This window comes from Pteropus medius, unplaced genomic scaffold (genome assembly GCF_902729225.1).
Source record: "Pteropus medius unplaced genomic scaffold, Ma_sr-lr_union100, whole genome shotgun sequence".
Classification (NCBI taxonomy): Eukaryota; Metazoa; Chordata; class Mammalia; order Chiroptera; family Pteropodidae; genus Pteropus; species Pteropus medius.
Window position 1 is genome coordinate 4158618 of NW_024346150.1, and position 23732 is coordinate 4182349.

General features: G+C 41.3%; 1 pseudogene; it reads left to right on the top strand.

The window, feature by feature from the left end:
* Nucleotides 1–4973: 4973 nt before the first annotated feature.
* On the top strand, nucleotides 4974–5092 carry LOC120613007 (uncharacterized; annotated as a pseudogene).
* Nucleotides 5093–23732: the final 18640 nt, after the last annotated feature.

Genomic DNA, 23732 nt, shown 5'->3' on the forward strand with positions numbered 1-23732 from the left:
CTAACTTATAGTCCCATGTATACAATCCAATTCTGCCTGGTCTTCTAGGCTGGGACTCCGTACCATCTTTTAAAAGAAGTTTTACCTGGTTCTTTCCACCAAAATCAATCTTCCTTGCTCTCCACACATATCTTGCTCCTTTCTCTGTTCTTCTCCTAGGGTACACCTTTTCTCTCACCTTGGAGACATACCTTGACCCTGCACTACCTGAGAAGCTTCATCAGGTATACTTCATTTCCAACCTCGTCGCTTTGCCATCTAAAGCTCCAGGGTCCCCTCTTCCACACAGGCACTCACTCTATCCATAAATATTCATTGAATGTCCTGGACTAGAAAGATCATCCATAACAGCTGGCACACACATAAACTGTAAAATCTGATGATTACTCAGTAAACTCCAGATATTTACACTGCAGGGAAAGTGGTAATAAGGATGGATTTTGTGGCCTCACAGCCTCACTTATGGAAGCAAGGCTGAGATGTGGGGAGACACAGCAGGAGAACTCAAACAGGGACCGCTGCCCAGAGCTCTGAACCTAGTCTGAGAGTTCCTGGGCATGACATGAGCCACACACTCAGTGGCCACTATGGAGCATGGGAGTGACCCAAACTTTGAGGACAACTGTGACACATTACCATTGCCCTTCCTTAACTTTACTTCGGGAAAGGAGAATTGTTAAAATAAAGTTTAGCCCTCAGCCTCCCTGTGACATAAAAATATATATTTGGTCTCTGTCCTCGGTTTCTAAAACAGAGTTCCCAAAACCCTTTCAATTTCCTTAGTGATTAGGAGGCTAGGATCACCTTTTGTTCTAATATTTGGTCTATGACTCACACAAAGCATCTAAAACCCTTCTAATTTCTTGGGTGATAGGAGCATCCTTTGCTCTAATGTGGCGACTCCTGGATGAAGGCTGGTCCTAGCTGAAGGCTGATCACCAGAAAGACCAAACACGATTAGAAGCTTGGAACTTTCAGCCCCACCTCTCCCAATCTCCTGGGAGAGGAGAGGGGCTAGAGATTGAGTTAATAATCAATCATGCTTACATGATGAAGCCTCCATAAAAATCCCTAAACTATGAGATTCAGAGAGCTTCCAGGTTGGTGAACACATGGCAGAGCTGGGAGGGTGACACATCTGTGGAGGGCATGGAAGCTCTGTTCCCCTTCCCCATACCTTGCCCTATGTACTGCTTCATCTGGCTGTTCGTCTGTAGCCTTTGTAATATCCTTTATAATAAATGTAAACAAATGTTCTCCTGAGTTCTGTGAGCAATTCTAGCAAATTATCAAACCTAAGGAGAGGGTCATGGGAACCCCAAACTTAGAACCAGTTGGTCAGAAGTACAAGTGACAACCTGGTACTTGCAATTGGCATCTGAAGTGGAGGCAGTCTTGTGGGACCGAGCCCTTAACCTGTGAGGTCTGTGTTAACTCCAGACAGTTGTTATCAGAATTAAATTAAACTGTCAGTGTCCCAGTGTCCACAGAGAACTGGAGAATTGCTTGATGCGGAAAAAATGACACTCGTTATCAGAAGTATTCTGAAAATAAAAGAAAGTGTTTTTTCTTTTACTCCTGAAATCTACTAGCAAGTCTACTACCAGCCTCTCCCATCCGGAGGAAGGCTTCTAATATGGAAGAAAGGAAAGAAGGAAGAAAAAGAGAGAGGATGGAAAGAGACAGTAGGGAAAAGGAAAGACAGGATTTACATAACAATGTGTACTTAGGGCTACCACTTCTTGAATTCTGGTCTGGTGTGATGGGTTACAGCTAACTGCTACAAATTTTCATATATCCAGCTAAAACTGACATTTTTAAAGTAAGGAAACTGACACTCTCTGGTTATAAAGTTAAACACTCAATTCTAACTTTTCTAAAAGGGCTCCTCAGAGCCCTGTAGGACCTTGATTTGAGGCCTGGCTTGGCTTTATAAAAATACTCTCTTTCAGACCTAATTCAGGTGACTGGGTCAAGAAGGTCTCTTAGATGAAGGCCACGGTGTGAGCAAATTGGCCAGTGGGGAAGAGTGCCTCGCAAAGGCTTTAGAATTTTTTTTTTTAAATAGAGTTTAAGTCTCTCAAAACTTTGACATACCATTATTTAATCCCTTATTTTATTTCAAAGGAAACTTAATTTAAACAACGTGCTATTGTAATTAAATAAAGGACTCAGTGATACAAACACCAAAATTCTTGTTTGAAAGTAAATCTTTCCTGGCTTCCAGGACTGCCAGGGAATTTTTAAAAGAACTGTGGCAGCTTAGAGCTAAGAGTTTTCACAGAGCCAGAGTGAGAAAATTAACCAAGAATTTATCATCTGAGCACATTGTGTGGAGCCTGAGATGGATGAAACTCACTCTCCTTATCCTCATGCATTCTAACTACATGTGTAGATTAAGCAGTGACATTTCTGAGGAAACTCAGAAGTCTCAGCAATTCTTCATTCACGGTGAGTCCGCAGCACAGTGTATCACGTTTATTAAAGAAGAGCCACACAGTGTTCTATAAATCCCAACACTCAGTAAACTCCACATGGAAAATTTTCTGGGAACTTCGGCTGGATTAGTTTACCACCAGAGGTGCTTCATCCAGCCACTGACAACCAATATGATCGGGTTGAGGGTTATTCTCCTAGAAAAATGGGAAGTTTTAAATGGAAACACAGAACAGAATGAGGATGTTTGAAGATAATTGAAAAACAATAAAGACCGTCTCAACAGCAAAGGACTGAACCACTGCCTGGGAGAAAAACAGATAAATTACTCTCCTGTGCACCAGGAAATGCTGATTATTTTCTGAGTTGTGGGAGTGCTGCACAAATACAGGGTCATTTGCTATATGCTCAACCAAGGGCCTAGAATCCACGCTTACGTCTGGTTCCAATTATGTGTAAGAATTTAATGGGTCAGCCCCAGAAAAGGCCACCACCCAAACACTGTCGACAGTGAGGCAAACAGAGACTTGGAGAAAGAGAAGGGTGCTAAGACCATAAGAGGCTATGCTGAAAAACAAACTTAGTTCCCTTCCCACCTGGATGGTTGGGTGTCCTCTTTGAGATATGGCCATGTTATTTTCCTACACGTACACATGGTGACACCACCATTTTATCGCAGCTCAGTACTAAAGGTTTAGGAATTGATGATAGCCCACTCATAAGGCAGAGGACAAGTGTCTTCCATCATCACTCCCCACTAATCAGGGAAAGTCTCATATCCTAATGGCCCCAGAGGTCCAGGGAGAGTATGGAAGGGCCGTGCCTCTTGCTTGTGATATGAAAAGTCATGTCCCAGAAAGTCTGTTCAAGTTCATGGGCAAGAAAGTCAATTAAGCAAAGTTATCAGTCAAGAGCAGGATGTGGAACGAAAATGAAGGTAGGTTAAACAACCAGTTTAACCTACCTTGGAAAGAGGAAAGAGAAGAGAAGTGGGCAGACCAACAGGACCTAGGTAAAATCTGAATGCTAATTACTAAAACATGGGTTTTAGTGGGTGAAAATGTCTCAGTTAAAAGGACTTTGTAGAGACAAAGATCTCCATATACTCAGCCTACAGCAACAATAATAATAGGTAACATTTATTAAGCACTTACTATGTGCCAGACACCTTTCTAAGGGTTTTGTGTATATCAGCTCATTTAATCTTTACAACACAGCTTCCTGAAGTAAATATCATCATCATCATCCCCCCTTTTCAGGTAAGGAAATCAAGGCACAGACAGGTTGAATATTTTCTAAGTCACCCTGCTAGCAAGTAGAAAAGCTGAGATTCAAACCCAGCAGTTTGGCTCCATAGTCCATGAGTTTAATCAACAAGCTGCTAGGCTCTTTAGGGCCTACTGCCCAGAGTCTTTATCTTTGTATCACTAACAAGATATTTGAGGCTCAGACAACAATCCCACACTGTGGCAGGATTATGATAGAGGTGGGTTAATGTCCAATCCTGAGAGTAGAACTCACTCTCTCTACCCCACATGGTGGACCCCAGAGCCTAAGAGACAAGCCATGCCCAGGAACAGAGTCACCAGGAGGTTTCCTTTCTAGAAGAATAGAAAGCTGCAACCATGGGTGAAAGAGCTCCATGTTCCCTCTTGGATCATGATACAATCACCTCAAACTTACAGTGTTCAGTAAAATCTAATTTCAGGGTCAGTATTAAACGAGCAAAGCTTTCAGAGGATAGTCAAATAGAAGAGTTATTAAAGGCATTAACTAAAAGATAAGTGGAAAAGTTGAGCATGAAAGTAAAGACATCTCATAAAATGGTTAACTAGAAAAGGATTTTAAACATCGTAAATATTCACACTTTGAGCATCCCTAAATCTTTGCATAACTATTCCAAAATGAGTCTTACTATGAGGGGTTTCAAACTTTCAGAGGCTATAAAAAGACTTGGGTGTTTTTTTCCATGTGCTTGTTTTTGAGCAGAGCTTTGGAATTGTCTGGCAAACCCAAAATGAACCATATTTTCCCTCAATGGATGTACCAGGATTTGCCCTCATTTCTGATCTAAAGTCCTCATTCTTGCCTATTTAGCACACTCAACAGCACCTCTTCATCTAAGTATGTACTGAGCCCCAACTGGGCACTGTATTAAGGGTCAAGGCAACAGAGGGGCCACACACAAAACTCTCCCCCATAGAGCTTGCAGTCTAATGGGCAAGGCAAACAGGAAACAAGAGAACATTTGCAGATTGTGGTTAACAGCATGAAGGAAATACATGGGAGTGTCTGACAGATAATAACAGAAGGAAAGTCTGCTTTGGGATGGATGGCTGAGAAGAAAGTAAAAAGTATGGACATTTGAAAAAAAAGAACATTAAATGATGGAATTTTTTTTAATTCAACTTTTAGTGCTGATTTAGATCAAGCGCATCACTTGTAGTTACCTCTACTGCCTAGAGAACTAAGGCTTGGATTTGCATGTGAGGATACGATCTTCAGCTTACCAGTCTTCAAATAAAATATGACTCCGAGTCTATGGCCATGCCACCCTGAACAAGCCCGATCCTGTCTGATCTCGGAAGCTAAGCAGGGTTGGGCCTGGTTAGTATTTGGATGGGAGACCACCTAGAAAGACCAGATGCTGTAGGTATAAAAAATAAAAAATAATAAAATAAGGGATTATAAACTGGCAAGGTCCCTGCAATCTGTGAGGTCAACCAAGGGTTGCCTCGCCTAAAAATACATACATACATACATACATACATACATACATACATACATACATACATACATAAATACTTTGACCTAAAGTTTAGACATTATCTATGAATACAGATAGAAGTAATTTCCTATGTTGAACATGGCTTACAGGTCATTTGTTGTTTGGTTGTTGAATTATGTGTTCTTATACTGTTGTACTATAAAAATCATGAGGACATTTGTTTTAAGTTATCAGATAATTTGAATCTTGGCAGCTTCCACTCAGCTATATGTAGAGCCAGAGTCTCTCAGTTGTAAGCAACTCTCTTAGACACTTTCTAAAGCTGTGTTAGCGGCTTCAGGCATGTTGGACAATGTGCCAAGAACAAATGGAGACGCATCAGTAAGGAAAAGTATATGGCAGTGATATATTCAGAAGACTAAACCCAAGCCTGCACACCCAACAAGGGAAGGTCCTGGTGGGCACTGCTAAAACACAGTAGTAATCTTACTTAGTGAAAAATAAACCAACTATGAGACAACGATACAACATGAAAGTTTCTAAAGCTGCATTTCTAAGTCGCTTGCCTAGAAATATGGCATGTGTCAGTAAAGAAACTGGTTTGCTGAGGTTAAGTGTGAAATTAAGTAGTGTTACTTGTTGTTTTAAAGTACTGATTCATGAAATGGGTTGCATAGAGCACTCACATAGGATGACGAAGAGAGAGGGGTTCTTGGAATCCATCTGGACTTTCATTATGAATGCAGTCACATTAAAAGTCCGATAGTAAAGAAATCTGTTAAACCTGGCAGTTCTCAAACTAATCAACCATGGAAACTTTTCCTTTGTAACATTCTGTTGTCATTTACCATTCTTTTGACTGCCAAGTATCTAAAGCAGCTTCCTAGGTTTAGTGAATTCTAAACTATGTGAGTCTTACTGGAAGGCAAGGCCCACCTCTCACCACAGAAGGTAAAAGGCAGATAGTCGCCCTGCCTCACTTCCTGGGAATGTGGGTATCACATCAGGGCCAGTTGGTTGTTCGCTCTTGGAACTTTGAAGTAAGCAGCGGAGAAGCAGGAGCAGTAGAGACTCTTTCTGGTGGCTGTGATAGGTACAAAGTACAAGTTCAGAGCCATTGGAGAAGAAAAGTGTTAAGTGTCTACAGGTAGTGGCAGTGGTGTCCCCACCAGGCTGTCCCCCTGGCATGGTTTTGGCTGTGATTCTGGCTTTGTCCCTTAGCTCCTAACCATTCTCTCACCCTGTTCTCCAGTCTTCTCATTAAGACTATGATTCTGAGTATCCTTTTCCTATTTAAGTTATCTAGGGTTAGAGTCTGTTGCCTGTAAATGAGAATTTTGATATTACTTGTCCTTTAATATCTGACAGAACTGGTTTTTAGAAGAACTTCAGAACATGCAGCATTCTCATGCAATATAACAAACCAAGTAAGTTGGGTACTATGATGATAGTATAATATTTCAGTATGCCTTTACCTTGGCAACCAGATTCATTAATACAGTTTCCAAAAGCAATTTACTACTAGGCACACAGTTTAATGGGGAAAAAGCCTCAGAGAGAATTTCATCTCACTCCTAGATTATTAAGTAGGTCTCTTGTAGGCACCACCTCACTTCCTCTGATTTGACCATGACCCCTCCTCCTTGACCTTCCCCCTCACAACAATCATTTGGTATTGACCCTTCCTTTTGTTCTTAAATATAATCTAACCACCCTTCCCCCACCAGCCTTAGTGCTAGTGTGAGTTTTGTTCTGATTATGTGTGCTGCAAATCAAAAAAGAAATGATAATTGTGCAAGAAAGAGATTTTAGGCTATTGAATTCAAAAAATGCTGAAATTCGAAAGGAAATACATCAGACAAAGTTTTCTAGGAGCACGACCCAAGTTGAAATGGACCATCTAAGTAGCAACAGGATTTAGAATCCTCCAATATCACTGACAAAGGGCTGAGAGATCCAAGCATATAAATGTTAGCACTGGAGATATAGTTTTTTTCCTTTTTTCATTGGTGAAAATGAACTCACATATTCCTATCATATATTTCTACTTAGTAATATCACATCATGATGGGAAATTTGACATATTTCTCCCTAGTCTGGGTGACTTCTGGACCTCTGTTTCAAATACCCCATCATCAAATCCGATAACATTTTATATCGCTAATTTTATTATCTTGATCTAGTATTTCACTTGTGATAAGGGACCAATAATGAATGAAATGGGATTTTCTGCTCATAATAAGGAAAACTTTAATCTCTGAGCACAGCTCCTATCATCAATACATGTTGGGTAACTGCGGCTTCCCCACCTTGCCCCACTCCCATATCCTAATGGTTTTTATAAGAAAATGAGAAGTTATATACTGTGCCTTTTTTAAGACCTTGACTAAAACAAAAGAATTCTAGCAAGTTCTTGGTTTTGTACTTTTCATTCGAAACATATACAACCAAAAATTTCAGCTTATTCAGAGAGATGATACTTTGAGATATTAACCAAGGTGCTCTTTCCCTTCCCCTTTGTCATCTCTCCCTTGGGCTGCAAACATTTTTCCAGGGATGGTAGAAGGAGGGTTAAGATCCAAAAGAAAACAGAACAAAAACATACAATTCTTAAGTATACAGCTCAAAAGCCAAGGGTTCAATTGGCTTTTTCTTTTTAAAAAAAGAGAATTAGAAAGTAGATATATGAGTCAGAACTGGAGTCATCTTCCTTTCAGCCATCCACCATGGATCTGATAAGTACAAACAGCTCAGCAGACCACCAGTCAGAAGTTACCAACTCTAAGTACCGCATAACACAAGGCACAGCTCAAGGGATGACAGAGCAAATGACATTTGAGTGAACAGCCGCCTTCCTAAAGACCTGAGGGGTAATGACATTTATAAAAGAGGGGGAAAATCCCAAATATAATTAAATTTTTAATCTAAAATGATTTAAAAATTATGAAAGTTGACTGAGTTTATCTGAAAGTACAAGATTCTATTTTCTGTATTAGGAAGAGTGGAAGCTCAAAGCCAGAAATAACATTTTATGATCGAAAGAAATTACTTCATTTTACACGCCTGAACTTGAGAATTGTGACGTTTGTACCTATTTTACTTAGATTTACTTAAAGGACCTAGGTCTGAGTGCAATCCAATCAGAACTGGTCTTTCTCATCAACTTGACCTCAAGTCCTCAAAGATTGTGGAACAAGGAAAAGAAAAGAAATGGGGAAAGAAGCTGTGGAACAAAGCGGCACCTGGAAAAGTTATAAGTCCAAGTTGGAAATAAGGGAAGAAAGGAAATGGGAAGAATGCAAAGAAGAATGTGTCATCATCTGTCTTCTCTGAAGTCCCAACGGAGACAGATTCCCTTGCTCATCACTTCTGTAGGCTCTAGGATAGCGCAAGAAAGGTCAGGAGTTGGGGGCAAGTGAAAAGATGGCTGCAGATGGTCTGAGAGAGCTGGACTGCAGGCAGGCTTTGCAGGAGGCATCTAGCTTGGATACAGTGACTTTGAGAAATTCACGAGTAAAATACTTTCACATACAATAGTATAAGAAATACATGTGGTGAATTGGGTAATAAAACAAACCTCAATACTGCCTTATATTTGAGCTGACAGAGTGATATTATCATCACCCGGGATCAAAAATCTGATAGCTCATTCATTTCTGGTATTCTGGCCCAGTTCCAGTACAGGTGATTACATTCTACTTATCTAACTCCCTCTGGAACATCTATGAAGTATGTTTCCCATCCTTTCTGGCCCCTGGTTATTCCCTATTCTAAATCTCTAGTATTCTAGGGGATGGTGAGCCATGGTAAGCTAGTATTTATCATCTACCTTGAGATCTCTGAATGAGAAGTGCTATAAAAGTGAAAATTGATCTTAGCGAGAGCAAGCAAGCATTCCTTATGTGTTAAGCAATCCCAATCATTTCCCCTTGCATAGATCTCTCCTCCTTATTTGCAAGTACTTCACATTTATCTTGATCTTTTCCTGCTTCCCTCACTGTAAGCTTCTCAAGAATAAAGAGTGTGCCTTCTCTTTCTTTGGTAGCTTTCAGCAAATAATAAATATGCTGTGAAGCGTGGTGACAGATTACTCAATCACATGTTCACAAAGCCACAGGCAGAGTCCTACCTCCTAGGGCTCGTCATGAACTCCTATCCCAGAACCCTCCTCACCTATTCTTTTTTCCAATCTATCTAAACTAAAATAGCTATTAAACATTTTTTTTCTTCTCTATCTGACATGGACAAAATTATACAGTAAAGGGGAAAATATGAAAGGATGGATAAATAACATGAGGAAGATTTAAAAAAAGGGAGAGCCTGTAAAAGGGTGATGCTTAGTGGGTACTTATAAACATTTCTGAATGTGTGTTCACACCCATGAATGAATAAAGTGATCAGTCAACTAATGGAGGTATGCATGTTAGGGCCCTTTGTGGCTGCAGTGACCGATACCCAGAAAATGTATTGGCCTCAATTCAGAATTCAGGGAAAGCCACACCCCACAGACTGCACTCAGGGCAGGTGTTTGCAGCTGGGCCTCCAGAGTGAAGGGAACCAAGCATACTTTGACTATCTCTCAGTGCTATGTCTGCATATCAGCTTCATTCTTTTTCGTTTTGTTAATACTCTAGAATAGGTCTCCAATAGTTCCCAAATGTTATAATTGGTTTACCACCCGGAGAGAGACAGATCCTAACATGAGCCCCAAGTCCAAATGACCTAGGATGTTCCTCTCCGGCCCAGGTAGGGTCAGTAGTCCACCCCAGGACTGTAGGACATCACTACCAAGAAAATGTGAAAGGGGGAGACAGGGTGAGGATGTTGCTGGGTATATAATCCCCAAGGTCAAGGACTAACTAGAGGAGTAAGCCAAGATCTAAGAATGGACTAAACAAAGGCTACCGACCATATAGAATTGGGTGCATCTTAGCCTAATATTCTGGCCAAAAAGTCAGAAGCCGGCTGGGATCGGTTCTTGTTGCCTCAACTTAGTTGCTGGGACAGCCAGACAGTGGAGAATCCATCCAGCCCAATTAGTTTTTGCAGATCACATGCCACCAATTTCAGGGGCATGCCATATAGCTTACAATGTGGAGGAGATTGTGGGAAGAGATAAATAGGAGGAAGAGGCAACAACAGGGTGCAAGGACGTGGATGGGGAGGCCAGGGGAGGGGTGGGGTGTTGGCATGGACGACAGAGAGGGTGCATGTACTGCCGACCCCAAAACAGATCAAGTCTTTAGGTTCTCTTTAGCTCTGCAGCTCCCAAAGCTTTTCAGAACTTCCAAGCCCAAGTCTCCTCCAAGCCATGCTGCCATGAGGTAGTGAGATGATCAGGAACGGTCTGGATTTTTGTCCTGCTTTCAGCACGTCACTTATATCTTTAGCTTTGACTCCCCCCTTTGTAAAATTATAGTCTGGTTTATGTATTTGCCATGGCTTCTTCTCTCTCTACAGTTATAGTTTTTATCCCCGTGATGAGAGCTGAACTTGGCAGTGGGACGATTAATCAATTAGCAGGTAACATTGCAGCAAGCAAGCAGCAAGGAGGGAGAAAATCTTTTTAAAATCTTTTGAGGGTGCATTAAAATCTACTGTTGCTCCTGCCTCTCTAGCAAATTCTGACCAAATTTCCTTGTCATCCCATAACTGTGACTTTTTTTTTTACCTTGGTAAGAGTCAAGAATTTTGAGGCCTTACACAAACACTGCAATGATTTTAGTTTCACAAGCCACAGTATAAAAGGCACGGGTCCCGGGGTGATTAACTGGGGTTTTGTAGGCACTGTTTCAAACCAGCGTTGTGCTACGTGTATTCAGTTACTGCACTTATGATTTCATTAGCTTCTCTGATAAATAATGCAACAACTTTAATGATGCATTTCCTCTTTTAAAAAAAACCCACAGTGGAAACTCCATTTCATAAAGCAAGGAAGAACAATGACTTCTGTTTAATTTTTATTACTTTTAAATTAATCCGTAAGGTTTTAAGAAGTGAAAATCACCTCCAGTGGAGAAAAAAAAAAGGGAAGACAAAAAGGTTAACCTGTTTAAAAGGTGCAGTCATTTCTGGGTGAGTGCAGAATAGATATAGGTCAGGAATCAGCATGAAAGCCCCACCTTCCTCAATTGAGTCCTTTCTAGATCACAAAAGGAAAGTGGTCCTGCCAAATTAAAACCCTCCATAACAATAAAACCTGATTTAATGCAGTCATTATTTTTCCATTAAATCTGAATATCATCTAATGCATGGATGTTATTTTAAACCTCCCACACTAATAGCAAATCTAGCATTACTTGTAAATCAGACCTAAACGTTCCATCACTTGTCATTACTGCTATTGACAATCACAATACTTCATCCCCAAGGGCACCATGCCCTCAACCCCTGACTCCAGAGATGGGGAGAAAGAATAGAAGAGATGTATTTTAATTTTGAACAGAGAGCTGCTTACTGAAGTGTGGAGGTTGGGTCAGTAACACCCTGGAGGTCTCAGTTTAATTTGGTTCAACATGTAACCCTTTCTTTTCCAGGTCACACCAGGATGAAAAAAAATCCAAGGCTTGGGTTACAAACAACCCAGAAAAGAGAAACCTCTCTATGTATTTAAACCAGAGGGGATTTAGGGCTGGGAATTGGTGACACGGGGGTAGAAGTGAACGGGAGAGCTGAGAAGCCAATGGGAGATGGTGGTGCAACCCAGAGATTGGCAACCAGAGGCAACTGTTGCCACATCTTGGCTGGATGACAGAAGGAAGTTGAAGTGGCACCAGGACCCTCAGGGCAGAGATGCTGGAAGGATTATGGAACCACATCAGACCTGGAACCACACAGTGGGATTTGGAGCCATGGACCCAGAGGACACATCACCAGTACTGTGAGACCACAGTGTGACAGCTTTCAATCAACCTTAAATTGCAAGATCTTCATATGCTATCCTTCAACCCAGATTCTATGGCATGATGGGTATCACGGTCAAGTCGCAAGCACTTAGCCCGCCCTCTACGGAGAAGCCATAGGGTCTGAGAGGACTTTTCTGTACCCCAGGCTCCAAGCTCAGGCCTCGATTTGTTCTGCCTAAGCTCCCTACACCATGATGACTGGTTCAGGGATGTGCACACAACACAGGCTTGGCCAGTCAGAGCACACATCACCTTCATCATAGTGATTGATTCAGGGAGAACTGGTGTCCTAAGAGGGCATTTGCTCTGCAAATGGAGGAAAGAGAAGCTATGGATGACAAAACGTGGCCCTGGGACAGGTTTCTAGCCTGGAGATAAAGCAGTCACCCAGAGGAGGGCAAAAGTGAGAATCACAGAAAAACCAAGCCATAGCCCTGACGTGTGATCCTGGGGGACAAATCAACACTGCCACCCGCCCACGACTTTACAATTACATGATACAACAAATTCCTTTATGGTTTAAACCATTTGAGTTTTCTGTTGTTTGCAACAAGAATCCTAACTGATACAGAGAACCAGGTGCTTCTTCAAGTATTTGGTACATGATAGATTTTAATAAACAATTGCTTACTACTTACTTCTTATATAGCTATTAAGATATTTATACCAAGCTCCAAGGGAACTGGGATGGAGGTGGTCTGGCTCACCTAGCATGACATCGTTTTATATCTGATTCTCAATATTTATAAGCCACATCAAACCTGTCTCCAACACAAGACATGTATCTCATTCCTCTCAACCTCAGGGTGGTTTATATGCCACTTTTCATCACTGTTTATGTTCTATTATCTTAATCCACAAATCAGACATTATTGTCAGTGTTTTATCCAATCATTATGTGTTTATATTGACTTTTACATTTACCAATTTATATGATTTCCCTTCCTTACTGTATCTCAGATCTTCTATCTGGGATTATTGTCATTTTCCATTATGAAAATATCTAATAGACATTTTTCTAAATTTCTTTTACAGACATCTGTGAGTGATAAGCAGATTTTTTATTGTAAATATCTTTGAAAGATAATTTCATTAGATATAGAATATAGTAAATACATATTCACTAGATATAGATTTATGATTTTATCACTAGATATTTATTATTTATATATAATAAACATATCACTATATATTTATTATTTATCACTAGTTATAGACTTATTATTTTACTGTTTTTTGGCCTCCATTGACACTATTATGAGGTCAGTTATAAGTCTCATTGTCATTCTTTTGTAACTGATTTGTCTTTTCTTTCTAGCTTCTTTTGATTTTTTTTGTCTGCGGTTTCACTATGTTGTTTCTAGATATGGATTTTTCTTTATTTATCTCATTTGGGATTTATTGGGCTTCCTGAAACTGAGAATTGGTATTTTTCAATTCTTGAAATACTAAGCCATTTTTGGCTTTGAATGTTGCTTCTCCCTTATTCACTCTATATCCTTCTTGGATTCCTATTAAATGTATGTTTTCCATCCCTATGTCTTTTTTCCTTTCTTTTCTTTCTTTCTTTTCTTTTTTTTTTTATGTAGTCTATAAAATTTCTTCAGCTGTACCTATCAGTGCACTTATTCTCTCTTCAGCTGTGTTTTATTGATGTTTAAACCATGCAATTCCTCTTAAATATCAACTGTAATGTTTTTTCAGTCTTAGAAGTTTCTTTTCATTCTTTTCCATATTTGCTTAGTAATATTAATAGTCTCTTTTTCCATAATAATATTCCATTCTCTTTTTTATACTTCTTTTTATTCTCTCTTACCTTATATTCTATTACACCCACTTAACTCCACCTCAGCCATCCTGACCTCCCTTCTGTGCAAAGCATACTTCCACCTCCAAATATTTGCTCTAACTAATCACTCTGTAGAATCTTTACACTTGCCTCTAAGAAATGAATATGACTTACTCCTTCACTTCCTTCAAGTTTTATTCAAATGTGACCTTCAAATGTCATACATACTCCTTAATGCCCACTCCTTGCTTTATTTTTCCCCTGTAGCACCTTTTACCTTCAAAGACTATAGAGTTGATATAGTAACCTGAGTGTAAATGCTAAAGGCAGAGATATTTTCTGGTATTTTTTCATTATTGTATCTCCAGTACCTAAAATAGTACCTGACACTTAGAAGACACAAAAGTATTTGTGAATCGATATTAAAAACACTTATTTTACTTGGTGTGTTTGATCATCTTGATTCCCACTTTTATTCATGATGCTTGAGCTCAAGTTCCTTGGATTTCTGTATGTGAATTATTTGACACTTAGGTTGAAGCTATGTTAGCCCAGAGTTACATTTGTTTCTGCCACGCCTTTTGGATTATGAGAAGTTCATGGCCTTACTTATATATTTGTTTCGCAGGCTGCATACAACATAGCTGCGAGACCGATAAGTCAAAAACTATCAGAAATACAAATAGTGAGAAACTAGTGCATCTCTTTCAAGGCACGTCTTGAAGGCAAAAAATAAGTGAGTATATAGAATAATTAACTACATATATAAGAACTTACATCTCTGAATAGAAAAATGTTTTTATTTGTATGTTCAAAATAAATCAAATACTTGGTCACAAAAAAAAAAATTTTTATAAAATTGAAAAAGTAAGAGTTGTAGAGGTCACATGCCCAATTATAAGCTTAATAATATTAATAATAATGATTTAAACTACCAGTAAATTAAGAAACACTCCTATCTGAAATTTCAAACTATCTAGAGGACTATTAAAATGAGACTATAAGAAAATCTGTGGGACAGAGAAAAAGCGGTACTTAGAAAAGAAATAATAGTTTTAAATGGCATCAAAGGCTAAAATTAAAGATACTTAGGGTTCATCTTAATAAACTGGGAAAAGATCAATACAATTAACTGAAGATAGAAAGAAAAATAGAAAATATAAAAGAAAAGAGAAAAGAGAAATAAAATCAAAGTCGCATTCTTTGAAAAGACCAATAAAAAAAGAAACTTTCATAAGCCTGATTAGAGAAAGAGTGAAAAAAAAACAATTAAAATTAGGAATAAGAAATGAGACATAACCACAGATATAGAAGAGACGAAAATAATCATGAGAGAATATTCTATGCAAATTGATGGCACTGAGTTTGAAAACAGATAAAATGGATAACTTCTTGGCAAAAATTTCAATAGAAAATTTGATTGGAGCAGCTACAATAGAGGAACCGGGGAATGTGATTCAAGCTCCACTTTCAGAATGCAACTTTCAACAACAAGCACAGCAACTTCTAGGGCTGAAGAATGCACAAATGCTTCAGGGCAATTCCAAAGCGAACAGCTCCAGAAGTGCAGTGACCCCAAAATGCTCCTTTTAAACACTGTGTAAATCCAATATTAGGATAATCGAGCCCAAGTTTACAGCATCGCATTAAATTTTACGGGGAGCCCTTGATTCCAGAGCTGGGTTGGGGGCAGATAAATTGAAAGATGCAGAGAAAATAACAACCTATGAAAATGTTGAGTCCCTTTGGAATCAGTATGCTAAACAGGTTATAATAAGCTTCAGATAAATCCAGGCGGCTGAGTTCTCTTGGTTTCAATGCCTCACTTGAAAATTCCAACTGTTTCTCAAGATGTGCAAATTGTCAAATCCAGCCTTGTCAAAATCTGCATTCCTGAGCTATTGTTGGTATTGGACATTTCTTGGGAAAGTGTCAACATCATGTTCACATGATTACTGTTCAGATGGAAACATTTAAAAACTCATGAAAAAGAGAAATTAATGATAATGCAGTATCCAAGGTCAGAGTCATGTATTTTAGTAAAAGTTTACCTCCTTCCAAAATAAAAAGTGACAGTGAAACACAATTCCTAATGGAGGGTGAAAGGAATAAATTAACCAACATATTTATCAAAATGGGCTGCAAAGATTATATGTTATAGAGGAATCTTCTTCTTAACTATATTATTATTATTGAACCATGAAAATTGTATTATTGTGTTTTGCACCCTGAAGCGGAAAATCTGGCTAAGCTACATCTTAAGTCCTGACCCACAGAAACTGAGATAATAAATATATGTGTGATTTTAAGCTGCTAATTTTGGGGTAATTTGTTATGGGACAAAAGAAAACTAACATGCACCCCTCTAACTCTCTCCTCACACTGCTGTCACTGCCTTCAAAGCCGCCCACCCACTCCCATCCATCCTCCAGATAGATAATTCTGATCCACCCTTCAAGGCTCAATTTGAATATTATCTCCTTTAAGAACCCTTCTCTTAACTCTGCCCTTCCTTGGGCTTCATAAAATCTGTAGACATCTATTATTATACATATATATTGCACATGTATTTGAATCATCATTATCTTATATGTCTGCCTCTTTGACTGAATGTGGAATCTTCAAAGCAAGAGACTATGTTTTAGTTATATTTATATTCTTAATGTCAAGCACGGTGCTACATTGTAAACATTCAATAAAGGTTGGTATGGTGGGTATGCAAACAAGTCCAAAAACTCCTTATTGTGATAAATCAAGATCATTACCAACTTTAAGCCCTGCCTTCACCAGGACGTCAGGAAACTTAACCTCAGTCTTTCCTTAGTTTTCCTTCCCCGTTCCTGAAGGTTATATTAAAAATCCAAGATCTTACAGTGGGCCAAAGCATAACGGGTAGGGAGCTCCACCACCTGTCCACTCTGGTTGCTGCGAAGACATTCACTGTCACTGCCTACAGCCTCTTCTGGTACTTTTACACCAGGCTTGGAACATAAGAATTAGATGTATCACCCAACCGTTTCCCTCTGGAGACTTATCTCATCCTGGAGAGCCCTTATAGAAAGCAAGACCTGGATACCCACTACTTCTGGACCACAACTCTCTCTCTCTCTCTCTCACATTTTCCTCCAACCAAGGACCATCTCCTTCTCTTCTGGAGGTGGGAAGATTTCTAGATCATCAAGTTTGCCTTTTTGCCTCCTTTGTAAACATCCTAAATCCAAGGGCTTAGACCTTTAGACAACAAAAGCCAGAAATCCTCAGCTGGCTTCCACTGCTTTCAGCCCTAAGGGAAATCTTTTTTGAGACAATGAGGTATAGCCAGGCCCTGCTCTGATGGAAGAAAAGCAAAGGAGGGAAATCACATACCCTCACGTTTCAAAATATTAGCCAGTCTCACTTTGGAGATGAATGTGTTACCTAATTGACTGATCAAGTGAAAGAAGGAATAACAATGCAAAGATATCTAAGCAGAGGGAGTAGAAGGAACCAATAAAGTATTAATTATCTATTATAAAGGAATTGTTAGTGGTAAACAGGTCAAGTCCTTGAACATAGAAGAAGGAAGAAGAATGACACCGGTGAATAAGATTTATAGGTAATTTTGAAACCTTCCGTTTAGGTCATCAGTTTTAAACTCCTGCATTCCAAATCTTTCTCTAAAGCTACTGCTGACTGATTTAAATGTCACCCTCTGTAGAACACTATTTATAAGCCCACTTAACTTTTGCTCACCTGAGGTAGACAGTTCTATGTATGTTGCCAGCTTCTCATCTCAAGAGACTCATTTCAAGAGCTTCTCAGCTCTTCTGCCTTGTCTTTCTCCTAAGCCCTGGAGGACCAACCACTCAGCCTAGGCTCAGGCTCCTCCCTAAAGAAGGGAGGAGTTAACATCCCAGGGGAAACTCTCTCCCAGTGGGTCACAGGAGTTGTTGGATAAATGTATCAGGCTCCTGACATTCAGAAAGGCAATTCTGAAGTGCATTCTACGCAGCTCCTCAGAAGTCCCCAGGGAACTAAGCCTCAGTTGCCTGCAGTGGTGACCAACTCAGTGACACATTCCCTATTTGTTTTTTCATCTTCTCCATTTCACTCCTCATTCCCACACTCCGGCTTCTAGGAATCACTCCCAAATAAACTACCTGTCTCAGGCTCTGCTTTAATAGGGAATCAACCAAGACAACCCTCTTTCCAGGGCACCTTTTCTAGAGGAGGTGCAAATAAGGAGTGGCCAACCCAAGAGATAAGTTCCAGACTGCACAGAGGGGATGGGGAAGCGGAGTAAGAAGAGAAAACCAAAATTAAAAAATTGGATAAATCACCTACAAATCTGCCCCGGTGAAGGAGCTATAAATTTGCCTATAAAATTTCATCTGTGCAATATCTGGACCAAGTTCAAGAGGAGGAACATGTAGCTTCCAAGATCAGGGTATTGACAGATCGCTGACCATGGCTGGATGGAAAGAGTGCAAGCTCAGGCTTCGATAGCACTGCCTGAGCAGTGCAAACACTGATGCACCAGCCACACGGTGACCTCACCCTCACCCTCTCAAAGTGGGACAGCAAGAGGAGAGGAGTGCTTAGGCAGCTCTCTGGGAAGAAGAACGACGCCAGCATCAACTGAGAGATGTAAGCAATGAGGCTGCTGGGAAAGATTAGAGCATCTAGAGCAAGTCAATGAGGTCACAGTCAAGGAAAGGAAGAGAGAAGGAGGAATGAGGTCAGGCATTTCCAGAGCATGCGAAGGTGCTCGGCCCTGGGCTCAGAACGTGGCTTGAATAACCCGGGTTTCCTCAGCCACACCAGTCCAGGGTTAAATACAATCACATATCGTTTCCAAATATAGGTTTTATTGTTCAGGTATGCCAACATATTAGGAGATGACCGCCACTGAAAAGATAGCTTGATACTCACAGTTCCCAAGAGAAAGGAGCAGGCCATGCCAAGCAGGGCCACATGGAGAAGCACCATGACCAGTTGGTAGGCAGAGGGAGTGAGGGGAGGTAGTGAGCAAGAGCCTTTATTGTGGTTTCCATGGGAGGATGGGAGTGAGGTGGCATAAGCAAGTTGACTCAGAATACTTTCAGTGGGCTCTCGGGTGTAGGGGGGATGTCCTGAGTTGTCTGGTACCTGGCCCTGGTACCTTGCCTGAGTTGAGAGCCCTGTGAGAGACCTGATAAAGAAAGTGGTTGGTGGATGGTTTCAGTTTGGTTGGTTTGCATAAGAGGTTCTCTCCAGGTGAGTTGTTTGCTATCTCTGGGAGTTAGCTAAACCTAGGAGAGGCAAGTCTCGCAGTATCAACAAAACCCCAAGAAGTCAAAGCATCTAAGTAAAAAGATACGCTCAATACCACATATTAAGAGTAAGAATCTGCATTTAACCTGCTCTTGACCCTACAGGAGTTCCAGCCCCTACGAAGTCTTTCACATCAACTTCAGAATGCCCAGTGGGGTTAAACATGTACTTGGCAACAAGTCCAGGCATTCACCACATAGCAATTGTCATTTTGTTCCTCTCTTGTTCTAACCCTCTGACAATAAAAGCCTGTAAAGCTATGGGAAGACAAAGGCACTACACTTGCCCATTACTTCTGGAGTCTACCATCAAGCTGCCTCCCACTAGGTACCATAGCTACTTCTGTTAAGTATCAATACTTCTGTTGAGCACTGCCACCTCTGGCACACCCACTAGGTATCACTATTCCTATCAGAGACTACTTCTGCCTCCTCCCTGGGGAATAACACCACCCATGGGAGACACCATGGATACCTCTGCTAGAGACCAGCACTCCCAACATAGCACCACTGCCACCTTCACTGTCTTGTTATCCTCAAGACACAAAAGTTCAGTGATGTCCAGGTGAAAGGAGGAAGCATTCTTTTCTCCACTTATTATTTTACATTCAGTTGAGGTATAAGAAAAGTATAGTGGCCAACGTATATTAAACTTTTGACTTAAGCCAAGGTGCTGGTCACATAATAATGGCCCCCCAAAAGCAGCCCCATTCTAATTCCCTATGAATATGTTACCTTGCATGGCAAAAGGGACTTTGCAGATGTGATTAAATTAAGGATCTTGAGATGGTGAGATTATTCTGGATTATCTAGATGGACCCAATATAAACACAAGAGTCCTTATAAGTGAAAGATGGAGGCAAAAGTGCCAGAATCATAGAGAGAGATGAAGGTGCTACACTACTGGCTTTGAAAATGGAGGGAGGGGCCATGAGCCAAAGAATGCAGGCAGCCTCTATAAGCTGGAAAAGGCAGGTAAACATATTCTCCCCTAGAGCAACCAGAAGGAATGCAGCCCTCCTGGCACCTTGATTTTCAGGTGAGTGAGACCCGTATCACACTTCTGACCTCCATAACTATAAGATACTAAATTTGTGTTGTTTTAAGCCACTTAGTTTGCAGTAATTTATTACAACAGCCATAAGAAACTGATACGGCCAAGTTCTGGGCCAAATACTTTATGTGTATTATCTCATTCAGTCCTCCCAGGGGACACTATGAGGGAAGTAGCAGATTAGCACAACTTTATAAGTGAGTAAACCGAGTCATGGAAATGTCATGTCAACAGTCTCAGAGGTATTGAGTAGAGGAACTAGGCTCCACACCCAGGCCATCTTAACTCACTGTCTGTGCACTTAACTCCTGGCCAAGCATGGAGTTGTACCTGGTGTTTTGCAGTATTTTTAGAGAAATGATAGAGGCTGGAGTATAATAGGGCGGCACCTTTGCAGACTTAAAGGGTGTGCCTAACCAAGCCAGGGAAATACTCGGGAATTCAGTCTTTCTCTGCTTCTCCTGGACTGCAAAGGTTCAATCTCCAAGCCTGTCCAGCCAGAACTCTAAAAAAATGGGCTGTTGTCACTGTCCTTTGTCTCAGCCTCACCCATCTTATCTAGACTAATCATGTGCAAGCATGTGGCATTCTTTACTAAAGAGTCTAGCAGATCTTACAGTGGGAAGAACAAACATTGGCACTTTATCGAAATTGCTATTATTTTGAAGCCCTCAGGGAAAGGCCTTCTAGCCTGAGATCTTCTAAAGGAGGGCACCCAAGGCTGATGCCTTCTTTCCTGACTTCTGACCAACCCCTCATCCTCTGTGAAGACCCCTCTTCCAGGTCTCCCCACATCTGGAACCTAGTCCCTTAGGATTCTCCACCAGTCCTCGGTTTTTCTTGCTACCATCTTGCAAACTGGGCATTGAAGGGGTCTCTCTCTGCTCTTTCACTGAATCTAGAAAGGACATCTGTGACCTCACACCTTAGGACAAGGACAAAAGTAGTGGCCGCTGAATTTCAGTTCAGTCTCCCTCCAGTAAAGGTTGTTTCTGATATCCTCGCTCGCTCAGCTCACTGAAGGGAGCATAATTGTTCTCAGATTCAGTACCGTCTAGCTTGATATAAAGAGAGCTCATTGCCCTAACAGCAGGGCTGTGACTACTTGTGGATAAACGACTCTTTCATCCTTGGGCTGAGGACCAGTTGGCACTGTCCCAGGTCAGAGTTAGAAGAACCACACGACCAGCTGTAATGGATCTCTCTTGACTCCTAGAGAAGCAACACTGGCTTTGATTGTATAAGAGTAGCAGGCAGGGTGCCATTTATCCTAACTCATCCTCTCTCCAGCTCCTACTTCCAGACTGTGCCGAGAGACAACTGGGCTGCAAATACCATGCTGCCCTTACACTGGCCCCAAGTTCTGGGCCTGCCTTGCCTGCCTCCTTCTCACTTTGGCCTACCTTCTCTCCAGGGATATAGACAGACGACCAGAGGCCTTGAGCACGTGAGTAAATCTTTAGTTTCTTGCAAAAATTTTTACTTACATTTCTTAAAAGGTAGAAAAACTAAACTTTTGTTGTGATTATTGCTACTTTGGCGGCTATTGTTTATAACTATGTTGATGATTGTCTGAGACTCTGCTCGCAGGGATACTGAAGTTCGTATACTAGGCAGCCCTAAAGGGTGTGCGTGTGTTTGTGTGCATGCATGTGTGTGTGTGTGTATGTGTGTGTGTGTCCTCCCCTCAGTACCGCAAGGACTCTGTGAGTCAGTCTCAATACTGGCCATTTGTCTAAATCACCCACACAGGAGTCTGAAGCCCCATCAGGTTCTCTCTCCTGCCCACTTGCTCTTGTAGGCAGCAGAGCCCTTGTCCTATCCAACCCTCCCTCAATTTCTATGGAAACACTTTTGGAGCCCTGGGGCGAGGAAGAGAACAATAGCTCTCTTTAGCTCAAAGGCTTAAGTTTGAGGCCACACGAGTTGACCACTAAACCTTTTCCTCCACCACCTCTCTGGGCCCTCAGGTTCTCCTGATGGGCCTCTTCCCTGAAAAACATCGAGCCATCTCCCACCCTCTGGCTGACCCATACTACCCAGCAGGGAAATAAAAGACTGTTTGAGGGTCAGTACCTGTTCAGGGACATGAGATCCAGGAGGTACGTCCCTCCTCACCATCCCAGAACCTAAGTTCCAGGTTGACATGAGTGACATGGCTGTGAATCCAGTGGGCAGAATGGGAGAAGAGGATGCCAAAGGAGGACAGCATGGCATGCGGGGAGGGGAGAAGCTGGGGTGGGAACACGGGACAGTGGGCCAGAGCCATGCCAGAGACCAAGTGCCAATTCCAGGAGCAACTTCTTACTTTCCAGCCTAAGCTTGGGAGGACAAAAAGGTTTATTCTCACAGTTACTGCACTCGGCCCTTAATGTCACCTCAGATACTCTTGACTTACCTCAGATCCTGCCCCCTTGCTGTCCTCCTGCTTGAGAAAGGATGCCAAATAAAGTCATAAAGGGACATATCTTTATGACTTTATTTGGCATCCTTTCTCAAGCACGATTCTTACACACCACAACCACAGTGGGGACTATATTAGTTTTCTGTGGCTGCTGTAACAAAAACCACAAACTTGGTGGCTTAAAACAGCACATACTTATTCTCTTATAGTTGTGGATACCAGAAGTCCAAAACTAGTTTCACTGGGCTAAAAATCAAGGTGTCCCCAGAGTCATGCTTTCTTCAGTGGCTCTAAGGGAGAATCCATTTCTCTGCCTTTTCTAAATTCTGGTGGCTGCCTGTGTTCCTTGGCTCACAATCCTTTCCTCCATCTTCAAAGGCAGTTATATAGCATCTTCAAATCTCCCTCTGTTTCTGTCATGACCATATTGCCTTCTTCCTCTTTTGTTTCAGATATCCCTCTGCCTCCTTCTTATAAGGACACTTGTGATTGCATTTAGGGCCTCCGCAGGTAATAAGAGGGTAATCTCATCTCAAAATCCACAATTTTCTCATTTTTGCACAGACTCTTTTTCTGTTCAGAGTAACATTCCCAGAAATCCAAGGATTACGACCTGGAAATCTTTGGGGGCCGTTATTCAGCCTGCCACAAAGATATCTCCACCTCCCTCTTAGGCCTGGAGAGGAAATCAGATTCTGGCTAATAAATAGAAGGATTTAAACCTGGGTCTTTTAGCCTCTGAAGCCCAAGCTTTCCCCAAGCCATCATATTGCCTCTTACGAAGTAGCAGTGAACTTCTGGATTTAGGGGGTTACAAATTTACCAGGACCCCCAAGATAAAAATAGATTCCTGAGCTCCAGAGCCACTTAGAAGCAAGTGCCTACTGCCTGCACCAAGGGTGACAGGAATGCTGGCAATCACTCCTTTGGCTGCAGCCCTCTGTCAGCTCCCAGGAAGCAGTCTGTCATTCCAGACCTCTGATGGTCAGAGATGGGAGTGGAGCCAGCAGAAGGAGGGTTTGGGTGGTCAGCAGAGCTTTGTGGCTTTGAAAACACAGCTGCTGTCAGTTATCCTACAAGGAGTGGGTCAAGAGTATAGTTTTTATGGAGGCAGGAGAGCACACT